The sequence below is a fragment of the Bos grunniens genome, chromosome 1 (assembly GCF_055505025.1).
Source record: "Bos grunniens cultivar Pamir isolate PY7600 chromosome 1, Bosgru_T2T1.0, whole genome shotgun sequence".
In the NCBI taxonomy this organism is placed as follows: domain Eukaryota; kingdom Metazoa; phylum Chordata; class Mammalia; order Artiodactyla; family Bovidae; genus Bos; species Bos grunniens.
In genome coordinates this window covers 155,410,534-155,427,506 of record NC_141165.1, presented here as the reverse complement: position 1 = coordinate 155,427,506, position 16,973 = coordinate 155,410,534, and the positions used below count along the sequence as shown (strand labels likewise).

The 16,973-nt window shown below is 45.3% G+C and overlaps 1 protein-coding gene across 20 annotated transcripts in view; it reads left to right on the top strand.

The window, feature by feature from the left end:
• Nucleotides 1-10,635: 10,635 nt before the first annotated feature.
• The window catches only part of TMEM50B (transmembrane protein 50B), a 36,884-nt gene continuing 30,546 nt past the window's right edge, over nt 10,636-16,973 (top strand). For 8 of the 20 annotated variants that reach the window (XM_086413743.1, XM_086413667.1, XM_086413606.1 and 5 more), the window contains exon 1: nt 10,636-10,736. The gene's annotated coding sequence lies outside the window, so the exon portion shown is untranslated. Of the gene's footprint in view, nt 10,737-11,163; nt 11,348-12,057; nt 12,240-13,986; nt 14,443-16,973 lie in introns of those variants that run through there. The other 12 variants (XM_086413612.1, XM_086413619.1, XM_086413704.1 and 9 more) reach the window with 5 other exon arrangements.

Here is a 16,973-nt window from a genome sequence, read left to right as displayed (position 1 = left end):
GAGCCACCAGGGAAGCCCTGTGTAGGTTCATTTCTATCTGTTTTAGGTTTTTTTCCCAATAAATGTGTACTACAGTACTGCACTAGCCAAGTTGGTTGAGACTGGCATGTGGAACCAGGATATGGAGGGCCAGCTATAAAGGTATGCTTGGATTTTTGACTGCAGTGAGTCAGCACCCCAACCCCTGAGTTATTGAAGGGTCAACTGTATATGATTTATAGACACACACTGTATCTCCATTGCTTTCTCAAAAATACATGGATTATCTTCGTCTTCACCTGCCTTTTAATGTATCTTCAACATTTTTCCAAATCAACACATATAGTTCTATCTCATCTGTTAAGCCATCATGAGATTGCTGCATGCGCTCATGGAAAGCAGAACTAATCAATACTGAGCAAAGGAAATAAATAGCAGTGCAAGGTGACACAAAGACAGACCACAAGGCATTGAGAGGGCAAATGCAAGCTGAAGTTATCACAAAGCAGGCACGAGATACGGTGTAACAAGTCATAAGCTATGAGCGACAGAGAAGGCAACAGAAGCTCATGCTTGTTGAACACCTTCCTTGCGTTAACTCACTTAATCTTCACAACAGTCCTACAACATAGGTACTATTATTAACTTTTTTGAGAGATGGAGAAACTAAGGCACAGATTAAATAACCTGGCACACAGCCAGAAAGTGGCGGAGCTGGGGATTTGAATCCAGACTGACTAGAGTTGGTCTGATTCCACACCCCTGTTCTTACCCACACACCGAGCTCTGGGGTTGGTAGGGAGGAGATGGAGCAGATCACATTACTGAGTGAAAATTCTAACATTTAGTTATTTAGGTTGTACCAGGTCTTAGTGGCAACATGTGGGAATCTAGTTCCCTGACCAGGGATTGAACTCAGGCCCTCTGCATTGGGAGTGTGGAGTCTTAGCCACTGGACCACCAGGGAAGTCCCCGAGAGAAGATTCGAGAACTCCATACACTGAGGTTCCCAGGAGCCACCTTGGATTCAGTGGGGTTTTTGTTTGTTTTCTTAAATTTTTGTTTGAGTACAGTTGCTTTACAATGTGTTAGTTTCTGCTGTACAGCAAAGTGAATCAGCTATACATGGACATAAATCAACTCTTTTATTTAGCCAAATATATAAATATTTGACTGTACTGGGTGTTCTTGCAGCATACGTGATCTTTAGTTGCAGCATGTGGGATCTAGTTCCCTGATCAGGGATCGAACCCTGACCCCCTGCACTGGGAGTTCAGAGTCTTAGCCATTGGACCACCGGAGAAGTCCCATATATCAACTCTTTTTTTAGCTTCTTTCTTCATATGTGTGTGTGTGTTTGTGTGTGTGTGTGTGTGTGAGTCGCTCAGTCGTGTCCAACTCTTTGCGACCCCATGGACTGTAGCCTGCCAGGCTCCTCTGTCCATGGGATTCTCCAGGCAAGGGTACTGGAGTGAGTTGCCATTTCTTTCTCCATATAGGTCAATACTACATATATATTGAGTAGAGTTCCCTGGCTATACAGTAGGTAGGATTCAGTGTGCTTTATAGCTGGATTATTCTTCTTCTTGAGGTCCCTGCCTCCCTGACTGCCTGTAATACCAGTGAGCAAGAGGAAATGTGATGTAGGGGAGACGAAATGAATGAGCTTCAGAGTTCGAGAGACTTGAATTCAGATCCAGGATTTTCCACTCGCCAGCTATGAGACCTTCCTAGGCATCTATCTGTCTTCTCTTATCAAATGAATATCATCAGACTCAACTTGCAGGATAGTTGTAAGCCTTTGAGATGATGAACATGAAATGCTGGATGTTGGAGGGGGACGGGCGTGTGAGCGTGCCTACGTGCTCAGTTGTGTCTGACTCTTTGAGACCCCATGGGATGTAGCCCGCCAGGCTCCTTTGTCCATGGGGTTTCCCAGGCAAGAATACTGGAGTGGGTTGCCATTTCCTTCGCCAGGGGACCTTCTCCACAGGTATTCGACCCTGTTTCTTGCAGGGAGTAAATCAGTGGTTCTCCGCAGATTTGCTGCCGCTACTGCTGCTAAGTCGCTTCAGTCGTGTCCAACTCTGTGCGACCCCATAGACGGCAGCCCACTAGGCTCCTCTGTCCCTGGGATTCTCCAGGCAAGAATTACTCAGCTGTAAATCAGTGGTTTTCCGCAGAGGCATTACTGCCCCCCCACAGGACATTATGGAAAGTTGGGGGAGAATCTTTAGTCAACAAGATGCGAGGCACTACTTGGACAGCAAGGAGATCCAACCAGTCCATCCTAAAGGAAGTCAGTCTTGAATATTCATTTGAAGGACTGATGCTGAAGCTGAAACTTCCAATACTTTGTCCACCTGATTTGACGAACTGACTCATTTGAAAAGACCCTGATGCTGGGAAAGATTGAAGGCAGGAGGAGATGGGGACGACAGAGGATGAGATGGTTGGATGGCATCACCGACTCAATGGACATGAGTTTGAGTAAACTCTGGGGGTTGGTGATGGACAGGGAGGCCTGGCGTGCTGTTCATGGGGTTGCAAAGAGTCGGACACGACTGAGCAACTGAACTGAACTGAACTGAACAGGCAGCCCATTTGGACCAGTATGTCACGCTATGTGTATTTATGTGTGTGTGCTCAGTCACTCAGTCATGTCCGACTCTGCGATGCCATGCACTGTGGCCTGCCAAGCTCCTGTGTCCATGGGATTTTTCAGGCAAGAATACTGGAATGGGTTGCCATGTTCTTCTCCAGGGGATCTTCCTCTCACCCAGGGATCAAACCTGAATCCCCTGCATTGGCAGGTGGATTCTTTACATGACTCAGCTGGTAAAGAATCCGCGTGCAATGCAGGAGACCTGGGTTTGATTCCCTGGATTGGGAAGATCCCCTGGAGAAGGTAATGACTACCCATTCTAGTATTCTGGTCTGGGGAATTCCATGGAGTATGCAGTCCTTGGGGTTGCAAAGAGTCGGACATGACTGAGCAACTTTCACTTTCACCTGGGAAGCCCAGTTTGTCATGTTGGCTGGCTGGATTGGTAAGTCCATGCAACCCTAGTTGGTAAGTATTTTAAACATCATTCCTGACCACAGGCACTTAAGAGATGGGGCCAGGGACACCAGGTGTTTCACAGTGTATGGGGTACTTGACCCAAATGAGGAATTGTTCCTTGTCCCGCTCAGCATTCAAACATCCCACCAGACATTCATGTGGGTGAATACTCGCTTATAGTCATTGAAGCCTAAAATGGGATTATATTTTACATATAAATATGCCAATTTTGCATGATTTTAAATACACTTATCTTTTCCCCCCATAAAAGCAACTACTGTGAAAATTGTACTTCATTTTCTTGGGAACTCACCAAGAATTGTACTTCATTTTAGAAAAATGTTACCAATGGCACCATGGCCTGTGGCATTTGACTTGCCAATACTATGTGTCTGTTGGAGTTTGCATTTGTAGTGCTAAAGACAAATGTATACCAGAGATCAGACACCTCCCTGATTTTTGGTTTAAAAAATTTATTATTATTATTTTTTTTTTTTGAGATCCCTTTTAATTTAGAAGTAAATGGCACCCCACTCCAGTACTCTTGCCTGGAAAATCACATGGACGGAGGAGCCTGGTAGGCTGCAGTCCATGGGGTCGCTGAGAGTTGGACACGACTGAGCGACTTCACTTTCACTTTTCACTTTCATGCACTGGAGAAGGAAATGGCAACCCACTCCAGTGTTCTTGCCTGGAGAATCCCAGGGACGGGGGAGCCTGCTGGGCTGCCAGACGTCTATGGGGTCGCACAGAGTCGGACATGACTGAAGCGACTTAGCAGCAGCAGCAGCAAATGTTATTTTAGTAATAATTAATCCAAAATTAAATTAATGGAGATCAAAAAAAAAATTAATGGAGATCACAGCCAGCATCCAAGACGACCCCTAAAGATCCCCACTTTCTGATATTCACATTTTTTGGTGTGCGTAGCATTCTCCCACAATCGGCTTCCCAAGTGGTGTTAGTGGTAAAGAACCTGCCTGCCATCGCAGGAAGTGTAAGAGATGGAGGGTCGGTCGTCCCTTGAGTTGGGAAGATCAACTGGAGGAGGGCATGGCAATGCACTCTAGTATTCTTGTCTGGAGAATCCCATGGATAGAGGAGCCTGGCAGGCTACAGTCCATGGGATTGCAAAGAACCAGACACAACTGAAACAACTTAGCCCACACTCACTCCCACAACGGCGCAAACGTCATGGTATGCTCTGTGTGACCAACAGAATAGAGCAAACGTGCTGCTATGTCTCTTCTGAGGCCAGAGGCTTCCTGCTGTCTCTCTCAGATCAGTCACTCTGAGTGAAGCCAGTTGCCATGTCTTGAGGCAGCCTTGTGGAGAGGGCGCCCGTATCCAGGCGCCTGTATCCAGGAATCAAGGCCACCAGCCACCAGCCATGTGAGTGAGCTTTATGGGAAGCAGAGCCTTAGGCGAGTATTCAGTATTTGCAGCCCCAGCTGACAGTTTGATTATAATCTCGTGAGGAATCCTGAGCCAGAAACAAGTCAGCTAAGCTTGTCTCAGATTCCTGAGTCTTAAAATTGTACAAGATAATAAATAAATAAATGTTTTAAGTTGCTAAGTTTTAAGATAATCTGCTGTATAGCAGTAGATAACTGATAGAGAAGACATACATGAAACTCAGTAGTCTCATTCATCAATAAGCATTGTTTTAAAAACATTTTGTACGTGCTATCCTTCCAGTATAATTAAAGTCAATCTATATTATAAAAATTGGAGAGGAAAATGGCAACCCACTCCTGTATTCTTGCCTGGAGAATCCCATGGACAGAGGAGCCTGGCAGGCTACATGGGGTCCAGGCTACAGTCCATGGGGTCGCAAAGAGTCAGACGTGACTGAGTGACTAAACAACAAATATTATAAAAATTACATGTTGAAATGATTTATTAATTTTGACATCACTCTGGTCTTATACTGTTCCCAGAGGCCTTTTATCTTTTTTTTTTTTTAATATTTATTTATTTGGCTGCACTGGGTCTTAGTTGAGGCATGCTGAATCTAGTTCCCTGACCAGGATTGAATTCTGGGCTCCCTGCACTGGGAGCATGGAGTCCAAGTCACTGGACCACATAGGAAGTCCCCTACCTAACTTCTTTATGACTTCTTATACTTTTATACTACTGTATGTTTTTCTGACTCATTCTTTGTTCCATAAAGCATTGAAGAATCTGTCTCCATATCAGTATTTTAAACACTGGTGTCTGAATATATCCCTGACATAGAGTACTTGGACTATTTCATCACCACCTTTTCCTGTATAGGTGATTATTTTAACATGGCTCATAAAAAAGCATGACTCATTTGTGAGAGTATCATACTTCTCATTACCTCCATTTTTTAAAAATCGGAGTATAATTGTTTTACAATGTTGTGTTAGTTTCTGCCGTACAACAACATGAATCATATGTGTATGTATATGTATATCCCTTCCCTTATGAGGCTCCTTCCTACCTCACTGCCATATCTCTATTTAAACTGAGATCATATCCTCTTTTTTCTGTTCTAAAACTAGTTTTTTTTCTTTTTACTATGCTGAAAAGCCAGTTTGACATTGTTTTTTGTTATTTGTAACTGAAAGAAAACCAGCTGATAAATGTATCCAGTGTCATCAGAGTCTACACTTTAGAAAGAAATGTTTCCTCTTCTGCTTGGATCAAATGATGGCCAAGTTTTGGTATCCTGTTTCCACTCTAAAAGACCATCTTTTCACCTACAACAAAACACCGGTACCATGCTTCATGTTGGTACTGATCCTCTCATTGTTGTAGGCAGTAAATGTTTCAGTTTTGTAGGAAAAAAAAACCAAAAGGGCTGTCTTTTACTCAGATGACTGACACTGCATATCCATCCTTTCAGAAGAGGGTCACTTGAGGTCCATAGGAATTTGATCCGAATTCTAAGTCCAAATACAACCGTTCTAACGGACTTACTAACATGAAGTCTTTCTGTTTCACAACCCAATAAGCTTATGGTGAAAGACAATATATATAGAGAGAGTTCTTTTTGTTTAGTTGCTCAGTCATGTCTGACTGGGTGAGCCCATGGACTGTAGCCTACCAGGCTCCTCTGTCCATGGGGATCACCAGGCAAGAACACTGGAGTGGGTTGCCATTTCCTTCTCCAGGGGATCTTCCCAGCCCAGGGATAGAACCCGTGTGTCCTGTAAGTCTCTTGCATTGCAGGTGCATTCTTGACCGCTGGGCCGCTGGGTAAGTCCCACTGTGTGTGTGTATATTTTATATTTACTTATTTCCTGTGTCAGGTCTTAGTTGCGGCATGTGGGATGTTCTGTTATGGCACACAGACTCTAATTGCAGCATGCAGGCTTAGTTGATCCGAGGCACATGAGAGCCTAGTTCCCCAACCACGGGTCAAACCTGGGCCCCCTGCATTGGGAGCTTGCAGTCTTAGGCACTAGACGACCAGGGAAGTCCCAGAAAGGCAATAGTTTTAGAAGTCCACTATGTTTTACACAACCTAGCTCCTGCAGTACTCTTTGGTGTATATTTCTAAAAGATGGGAAATGAACGCCATCCGTCAGAGTAAATTCATGAAGCAGCCTCAAGAAGAACAAACGAGAACCCACGGGACCTGGTGTGAAGAACAATCTAGATCGCTTCTTTCTCTTAGTAGGCTTGAACCACCTGGACTAGATTCTACCTGTCTAGGTTTAGGTGGAGTAGGCCCTTTAGAACTCGTCCTGGCCCAAACTTGAAAATGGTTCTGAAGTCACAAAGACTCCAGAATCTAGGAAGGTAATAGGAATTTAAGAAAACATATGCTTAGGTAGTTACAGAATTGAATACCACCTGATCAGGGCATGTGTGGAGATTTTCTTAAAGCTGATTTGCAACTTTTTGTTTTTCAGTCGTTCAGTGGTGTCTGACTCTTTGTGACCCCAGGCACTGCAGCAAGCCAGCCCTCCCTGTCCTTCACTATCTCCTGGAGTTTGCTCAAACTCATGCAACTTTACTAAAGATTTAAATCAGTACATTTGAAATGCAACTCTGAAATGTTGACATTAGTAATTTAACCTGAATAGCTTTCAAATGCCTATATTTTTTGAAAGCTCTATACGTGTTTGACTCTCTGTGAAGTAAAAGCTTACAGGATGATAGAGAAACAAGCTGCATTAGTGTGAGTCCCCTCTCATGTCTGGGAAGGCAGCTCAAAGCATGTGCATCTTAATGGTAGGTCAACAGCAACATCTTCATAGATACGTGTTTTGCTCATAGATATTCCTCCGTAATCAAGTTTAAAAATCTCGGGAAATTTTTTTTTTTTAAACATTTATTTATTTGGCTGCTCTGGGTCTTAGTTGCAGCATGCAGGATCTTTAGTGGTGACATGTGGGATCCAGTTCCCCAACTAGAGATCAAATTTGTGCTCCCTGCATTGGAAGCACAGAGTCTTAGCCAATAGACCACTAAGTAAGTCCCTCAGGGAATCTCACAATACTTAGTACTTTCAACAGTGATGAGATTTGAGACCATGATAGAAGCTTTGACTTGTCCCCCAATATCTCTTCATCCTTTTTCCTCAGTACTGAAACTGCATGTTCCAGCTTCCCCTGTAGTTTAGTGTAGCTAGGTGACTACGCTTTTGTCAGCAGGATGAAAGCAGAAATGGTATATATAAACGTTGGGAAAGTTTCTTAAAGAGAATACATGTTCCCTTTGTCCTCTCATCTGCTGGTAGGAATGTAAGCATAATGGCTAGAGCTCCAGCAGCTCTCTTAGACCATGAGGTGACATTGGGAATGGAGGCTGGTATCTTTCAAATGCCCATGTACTTGATAGCATAAATAAATACATGGGTGACTTTCTTGGCTGGAATAAGGAGGCTCCATCTGTCCCCATAAAGTACCAGAGCAGCTCTAGACTAACTTTGGACTTCTTAAACATGAGAGGGAAATACCAATTTTTGTTTCAGATCAGATCAGTCGCTCAGTCGTGTCTGACTCTTTGCGACCCCATGAATCGCAGCACGCCAGGCCTCCCTGTCCATCACCAACTCCCGGAGTTCACTCAGACTCACGTCCATCGAGTCAGTGATGCCATCCAGCCACCTCATCCTCTGTCATCCCCTTCTCCTCCTGCCCCCAATCCCTCCCAGCAGTCAACTCTTCGCATGAGGTGGCCAAAGTACTGGAGTTTCAGCTTTAGCATCATTCCTTCCAAAGAAATCCCAGGGCTGATCTCCTTCAGAATGGACTGGTTGGATCTCCTTGCAGTCCAAGGGACTCTCAAGAGTCTTCTCCAACACCACAGTTCAAAAGCATCAATTCTTCGGTGCTCAGCCTTCTTCACAGTCCAACTCTCACATCCATACATGACCACAGGAAAAACCATAGCCTTGACTAGACGAACCTTTGTTGGCAAAGTAATGTCTCTGCTTTTGAATATACTATCTAGGTTGGTCATAACTTTCCTTCCAAGGAGTAAGCGTCTTTTAATTTCATGGCTGCAGTCACCATCTGCAGTGATTTTGGAGCCCAGAAAAATAAAGTCTGACACTGTTTCCACTGTTTCCCCATCCATTTCCCATGAAGTGGTGGGACCGGATGCCATGATCTTCGTTTTCTGAATGTTGAGCTTTAAGCCAACTTTTTCACTCTCTACTTTCACTTTCATCAAGAGGCTTTTGAGTTCCTCTTCACTTTCTGCCATAAGGGTGGTGTCATCTGCATATGTGAAGTTATTGATATTTCTCCCGGCAATCTTGATTCCAGCTTGTGCTTCTTCCAGCCCAGCGTTTCTCATGATGTACTCTGCATATAAGGTAAATAAACAGCATGACAATATACAGCCTTGACGAACTCCTTTTCCTATTTGGAACCAGTCTGTTGTTCCATATCCAGTTCTAACTGTTGCTTCCTGACCTGCATACAAATTTCTCAAGAGGCAGATCAGGTGGTCTGGTATTCCCATCTCTTTCAGAATTTTCCACAGTTTATTGTGATCCACACAGTCAAAGGCTTTGGCATAGTCAATAAAGCAGAAATAGATGTTTTTCTGGAACTCTCTTGCTTTTTCCATGATCCAGCGGATGTTGGCAATTTGATCTCTGGTTCCTCTGCCTTTTCTAAAACCAGCTTGAACATCAGGAAGTTCATGGTTCACATATTGCTGAAGCCTGGCTTGGAGAATTTTGAGCATTACTTTACTAGCGTATGAGATGAGTGCAATTGTGTGGTAGTTTTGTTTAAGCTAGTGTTATTTTGTGGTTGTTTCCCCCTGCTTCTTGCAGCCAAATCTGATCCTAATACAATAATCAAAAAAGAAGCAAGACTTAAAAACAGTATTATTTGGCCATACTTGACAGTTTGTGGGATCTTAGTTCCCCAGCTAGGGATGGAACTCAGGCTGGCAATGAAAGCACTAAACCCTAACCACGGGACTGCTGGGGAATTCCCTACAAACTTGTTTTTAAAAGTCTACTTTCATAGATCAGCAATTCAACTAGTTTTAAGGTTGCACATATTGTATTGTATATTCTGTAGGAAATTTAGAGGGACAGAGCTTGCAAAATCTGTTGAAATTACACTGAAAATTCAAGATGTAACGTCTTTAAAGGAGACAGGAAGAGACCTGACTGTAAGAAAAAGAAAAATCTGGATGCCCGGTTAAAGCATCAGGATAGAATCAGAAGACTAGTCAGTTGTTTTGGTAACCATGGGTAACAGTACTCGTTGGTAGCCTCGGACAATTAACTTCACCTTTCTAGGCTTCCATTTCTGAGTGGTTGTTGTTGTTCAGTGGCTAAGTCATGTCCGACTCTTTGCGACCCCATGGACTGCATGCAGCACGTGTGCTTCCCTGTCCTTCACTATCTCCCGGAGTTTGCTCAAACTCATGTCCATTGAGTCGGTGATGCCATCCAACCATCTCATCCTCTGTCGTCCCCATTTCCTCCTGTCTTCAATCTTTCCCAGCATCAGGGTCTTTTCCAGTGAGTCGACTCTTAGCATCAGGCGGCCAAAGCATTGGAGCTACAGCTTCAGCAACAGTCCTTCCAAAGAAAATTCAGGGTTGATTTTCTTTAGGATGGACTGGTTGGATCTCTTTGCAGTCCAAGGGACTCTCAAGAGTCTTCTCCAACACCACGGGTTCAAAAGCATCATTTCTGAGTGGTGGGGATTAGAAAAGGACATCTCTACAGGCCGCAGTTTCCAGAGAATCCTTCAGGACCACGTGCCCTACACTTGGCCAACGCCGAAGGGCCTATAGGCAAAGAGAGCCCCTGCCCCCGGGTCCCGGGATACCCTCTGCACGCGATCTCACGGATGCTACAATTGGAAGTTCCTGAGCAGAGACGCAGCGGGGTTGCCACCCAGAAGCAGACCTCGGGACCGGTCTTGTCTACGCATCCGCGAATCAGAGGACTCGGACCCTGGCGGGCGGCGCCCTAGCTCAGACCCCTGGCGTCAGGACCCGCCCCCGGAGCCCAGCCCCCGAGCCCCGCCCCGCCCCGGCCGGCCACTTGCTGCGCGCAGATTGGCTGCCGCGGTGCGCACGGCGCCGCGCCCCGCCCTGCCGGCGCCCTCAGCCTAGCGCCGGTCGAGCGCTCCCCTCCCGGGGCTGAGGTGGCGCGGAAGACGCCGGCTCGGCCGCGGCGTGGCCGCCTCCGCCTCTGCGTGTGAGCCCAGGGGGTCGGCGTGGGCGTCGGGGAAGCCGGGTGAGTGCTGGCGGCCCGTTTCGGGGGCGCGCGAGGGGACCAGCGCCCGCCTCCGAGGCGCAGGGAGGCACCCTTGGCCCGCCCGGGGCCTCCCCGGTGCGCGGCGCCGCCGCCGGGCGTATCGGGGTCCGTGGGGCGTCGGGGCGACGCCGCCCCCTTCCTCACCAGCCCGCTCCTGCGACCGTGGCCGGCGCTCGGGGGTCGGGGTCGGGGAGAGCCGCGATCTCTCGTCGTCGGGTTGGTTGCCCTGAAAGGTTTCCATCTCGGAACTGTCGGCTTTCCGGCGTTGCGGGGAAGGGGAAAGAGGTGCGCTGGCGCGGGGCCCCGGGCCCCTCAGGGGCTTCTTCGCCTCTCTTCGCGTTGGCTCTGAACCCTTCCTTGCTGAGAATGTGGTCCGTGTTGAGTGGACTTTTCCGACTCTGTACAGAGGTGTGGCGTGGAGATGGAGGAGGATGGACATTCTTTGGAGGATTGATCGTACAGGGTTGGGTGTCCTTTGAGAAACAGAACAGCTCGTGTCGCAGAGGTAGTTGCACTGGGGACGGCCGTTCTCGTTTTTAAGCAATAAATTGACTCTCCAGTTAATCATGGGAAGGTGCTTAACTTGAAAGGTAAGTACGTGACCTAAAGCCAAAGCGCTGATGATGAGAGGCACTGTCCTCGCTCCCTCCCCGTTGCTGACGCTGTGTGTGTGTGTGTGTGTGTGTGTGTGTGTGTGTGTGTGTGTGTGTGTGTGTGTTGGGCAAGGATTCAAGCTTCCGATTGGAGTGAATGTGTCGTCAGTCTTGTGCCTCTCAAAGACCTTGATTTCTCTTCGCAGTGTGCCACCTCTTCTCTCAAACTCCTCACCTACCCGCACTGTAACACCCCTTAGCTTCACAATTCCCAAGCCCCGGACTCTCAGGCTTGTCACACTTCTTTTCCATCATCTTCAGACACTTGGTCATCTCTTTTTGCAAACATAGTTTTCAGACGTAGAACAAACATTAGACTTTTTTTTTTTTTTAACCGATAATACTGTTGCAAGCCTCTTTGTCCTTAAAAAGAAAACCCGGAGTTATCTTGAGTATCGGTGAGGCAGGAAAGGCTGGTTTAATGAGAGCAGGGGGAGGGCGCAGTGTTCCTCTTCCGGAGACGCGCTTTCCCCACCTCCATCCTCCTCCGCCCACTAGGATTAGGGCAGCCCTAACTGGCTGGTCATTTCTGAATTCACTTCTGGACTCCAGGGTGAAGAATTTATCTTATTTTATCATTATCAACTCCTTTAAACGATTACCGTAATACATTCAGGTTGTGAACTTTTTTTTTTTTAACATTACAGAAGAACATCAAGTGAAAAATTGAAACCAGGGAATTTCCTGGCAGTCCAGTGGTTAGAGCTCTGCGCTTCCCCTGCAGGGAGCAGGGATTCTCTTCCTGGTCTAAGAGCTAAGATCTCAAGTGCCAAAAAAAAAAAAGAAAAGAAAAGAAAAAGAAACAGCACAGAAGTGTATCAAGTAAAAGGTTAGCATAAATTAGAACTCCTTGTTTCTTTGCACCCTCAATTCCAGTCCCTAGGAGGTGATGTGCTGTGTTAAGTCACCTCAGTCTTGTCCAACTCTTTGTGAGCCAATGGACCATAGCCCACAGGCTCCTCTGTCCCTGGGATTCTCCAGGAAAGAATACTGGAGTGGGTTGCTCTGCCCTCCTCCAGGGGATCTTCCCAACCCAGGGATCGAACCTGCAACTCTTACATCTCGTCCATTGGCAGGCAGGTTCTTTGCCAGTGGTGCTACCTGGGAAGCCCCAGGAGGGGATAGTACCATGATACTGTTGGGCAACCTACTTAATATAAGGACAGAATCATATCATTGTGGATATGCCTCATTTTAAAAATGCTGTAAAGCACGCCACTGTCTAGAAGTACTTTAATATATTTTATTGGCCCCTTATTGGTGGATGTTTTGGTTGTTTCTGAGTTTTAGCCATTAAAAGATTTACTATGTGAATATCTTTGAAAATTGTAGGATAAGTCTCAGATAGTTTAAACGGATTATTGTATTTTAGAGTATAATTTTCATGCTCTTTTCACGTGGAATCTTTTTGTAATTTGAAGGACTTTACAATTTAAAGACAGTAGCTAGGCAAAACTAATACAATATTGTAAAGTTTAAAAATAAAATAAAATTAAAAAAAAGAAAAAAAATAAAGACAGTAGCTAATTTGTTTGATTTAAATGCATTTCTTAGTATCTGTGTGTCTTTTAGTATTTAGAGACTGGATCAAAAAATTTGTTGAGTACCAAGTTAGATAATGGTGAATTTTTTAACCTTGTTGCCACATAGTGGTGTTGACTTTAAGGTTATATTGACTCACTTGATTGGCTTAGTAGGAATGAATAGAGGGCCCTGAGGAAGGGAAAATGTGAACAGGTATGTTGTGTAGTACCCTCCTGTGGTAATCCCCCTGGAATATACAGCAGTAACTGGAATTCTTGTTCTCTTTTGAAATAACTTCCTTTTGTTGTAAAAGGTATCTCGGGTATGGAGAATGTTGTGGGGAATAAATACTGTTGCAGTGATCAGCACTGTATCTACAACCACATTAAGAAAGGAGACATTTACATCTTTCTTCCAGAGGGAGCCTCTGTCGTGCTAGAAGTTAATCTTTCTCTTGCTTTATCAAATAAGCATTACACACAAATCCATAAATATACACATATATGTATATGTACACACATGTAAATGTTTACATGTTTTAAACAGTATATTTAGTTTTGAGTGAATAGTGTTAAAAACATATTACATACAAATAGCATGTTTCAAAGTTTTATTTTACTGTTACTGAGAGTGCTGCCAAGAATAGGTTTTTTAAGAGCACTTAAGAAACAGATATCTATGTAGTCCCTAGAGAAAGGACTGTCTCAATAAAAGTGCTGGGTTGGATATAATTGGTTAATGTTCCAGAGGGCAACAAAATCATAATACCTTTGTGATGAATCATTTCTACAAGGCTATAATGATCATACCTTATTAATTTTTGCAGTTAAGCACAAACCTTATAGGATGATAAACTGTGTCTTTATTAACAGTGGATTGTTCATTAAATAAACTGAGATAAGGAAATTATTTCCCCAAGAGCCCAGATGAGGTCCTAACAGGCTTATTAAAAAAAATGCTAGTGCTTTCTCCCTTTGAGATTAAAATTTTGTTTCGTAATTGCGAGCACAATGCTGACCATGTAAGGAAAGGACAGGATTTATTGTCACTTTGAGATGAACGCTTCCAGGAAAAATGAGGGAGACAGAACGGCTTCAGCTTCCTTGACTTTTCCCCACTGGAGCCCTTTCTGAAGGGGTCAGTGGACAGTGTTCTGGGTGAGTCTTGGGAGACGTTTACTACGGTCTCAGGGGATCTGGGAGGCTTTAATGTGAAGCGAACACTGGAAGGACAGCAGAGATACGGTCAGAGGGCGTGGCCGGCTCTCTGTGGCCTCCCTGCAGTTACCAGGGTAGGTCAAAGCAGAACCTTCTGTCAGGGAAGTGCGTGTCCTTTGCTGATGCTGGCTGCAGGACTCCGAAAGAGAACAGGAACTGCCTCAGTGTATGATCATGATCCAGCCAAGCCCAGCTGAGGACGGATTAGTAGGAGTCTGGGCCAGGTTCACGGCATTCAGTCCTCAAGTGAAAAAGCTGGCGGAGCAGTGGGACCTCGCTTCATTCCAGCAGGTTGTCCGAGTCTGGGGGCCCTGCAGGGCTCTCGTCAGCTCTCCTGTGTGGGGATCTTTCCTGTATTCTCTTTTGTTGCTTTTCACTCACTCTGATGGCACTCAGACAGCAGTAGTCTCCTGACAAGGAGAATTATGATTCCTGATCCTTTGTGAACCTTTTTTTGTTGGTTGTTTGTGTTTTAATTTCCGCAGACTGTTCTCTGCTTTGACTTCAGTGATTTGGCGGCTTCCCTAATGGCTCCGTGGGTAAAGAATCTGCCTGCAATGCAGGAGATGCAGATTCGATCCCTGTGTCAGGAAGATCCCCTGGAGAAGGAAGTGGCAACCCCCTCTAGTACTCTTGCTTGGAAAATTCCATGCACAGAGGAGCCTGGAGGTCTACAGTCCATGGGATCTCAAAGAGTCAGACATAACTAAGCACACACACACACACATTTTCTGCTTTGACTTCAATGATTTGAAATTTAAAATAGTCTGTCTTAGTGTGGGTCTATTTTCATCCATTATTTTGAGTATCTGATGGGCCCTTTAAATCAGAAAATACAGTTCTTCCTATTCTGGAGAAGTTTTCCTGAATATTTTGTTATTTTTCTCCCTCATGTTTTCTCTGTAGTTCCTCCTGAAACACCTGTTACTTGGATGTGAGCCTTGTAAAGGTCTTCTCATTTTCTTACCTGTTTTCTTCTGTTTTCCATCTACTTACGGCTAGATTTTCTTAACTTTTACTTCCCAAACTTTATATTTGGATTTAAGAAAACCCCATGGTTATACTTTTAATATTCAAAGGCTATTTTTTAGTCTCTGAGTGTTCCTTACGATAACATGCTGTTCTTGCTTTAAGATGCAGTATGTTCTCTTGTTTCTGAGGTTGTAATGATTTTAAGTTTCCCTTCTCTACGTAGCTTTCCAGACTCCTGTCTGGAGGGGATCTAGCTTCAGTCTCCTGCACCAGAACAGAGGAATGGCAAACTTCTGTCCAGTTTTCAGGATGATGCCTGAGTCTGCCATTGTGCATGGTATCCCTCAGTCCAGAAGGCCAGATGTGGGGGAAAACCTCAGACTTCTATCTGGATATGGATGAGGCAGTTGCCAGGCCATGGAGGGCATGGCAACCCACTCCAGCATTCTTGCCTGGAGAATCCCCACAGACAGAAGAGCCTGGCGGGCTACAGTTTGTAGGATCGCAAAGGGCCAGACATGACTGAAAGACCGAGCAAAGAGAAAAGGGACAGGTTCTGGGCCCTAACTTGTTTTCCTGCCTCCCTCAAGTCTTTACCGTGTTGGTTCTCAGCTTTCCCTGCTACTGGCTTGGACGTCCAGCTTTCTTGGGCATGCTCAGTCAGTGACCATGGTCCATCTGCTTTGCAACTTTCAAAATTTTACTGCTCTTGTCTCTTCTGTTCTCATCATTGTGTTCACGACTCCTTTTACTGATTGCAGTTTTTAGTGATGTTTCAGGAGGGAGCAAAATGAGATGCTTGGATACATCTTCACCCAAAGATAGTAATAGTTGTTTTTGACCAAGTGGTAACTGAAACTCCAATACTTTGGCCACCTGACGCGAAGAGCTGACTTATTTGAAAAGACCCTGATGCTGGGAAAGATTGAAGGCAGGAGGAGAAGGGGACGACAGAGGATGAGATGGTTGGATGGCATCACTGACTCAATGGACATGAGTTTAGGTGGACTCCAGGAGTTGGTGATGGACAGGGAGGCCTGGTGTGTTGCAGTTCATGGGGTCGCAAAGATTGGACACGACTGAGCTACTGAACTGAATGGCAGTACTGCCATAAACAGAAGGCCGTCTTCAAAGCGGTCCTATGTTTGTGATGTTTGTGAACCCTCTTCTTGGTGGGTAGTGGTTGATAGCATTGAGTGAGCCCAGTGTTCTGGCCTGTCTTTTTAATTCTCACTTATCGAGGGACGTGCTGTCATATCCCCAGTTTACACATCAGAAGACCAAAACCTAGGGATATTTAAAGCTTGAACAGTTGTGGACTCCGCAGGGGAATGAGGGGGTAAGACAAATGGAGAGTAGCATTGGCATATATGCGCCATCATGTTTAAAATAGACAGCTAGTGGGAACCCGCTGCATAGCGCTGGGAGCTCAGCTTGGTGCTCCGTGATGACCCAGAGGGTGGGCTGGGGATGGGGAGCTTCAGGAGGGAGGGAGTATATGTATGCTTATAGCTGATTGCCATTGCTGTACAACAGAAATCAACATATTGCAAAACGATTATCCTCCAATTAAAAAAAATAAAGCCTGAACAGTGCCAGTCACATAGCAACTATTCCATTAAAAATGGAATTAAATGAGCCTGGCCAGGAAGGCACAGCTGGGAAGAGGCTGATGTAGGCGAGGGCCCAGGCTGGTGCTCACTCCATGGACTGTACTTTCAGCTGCCTGGGTGGTGGCTGGCGCTGGAGGAGGGTAATTGGTGTCTAGGCGTCTACTTCCTTTGTGCCCTTTGGCAACATTCTTACTCAGGTCTTTACCTGCCCATTACTGTTTGCCAGGTGGGTTCCCT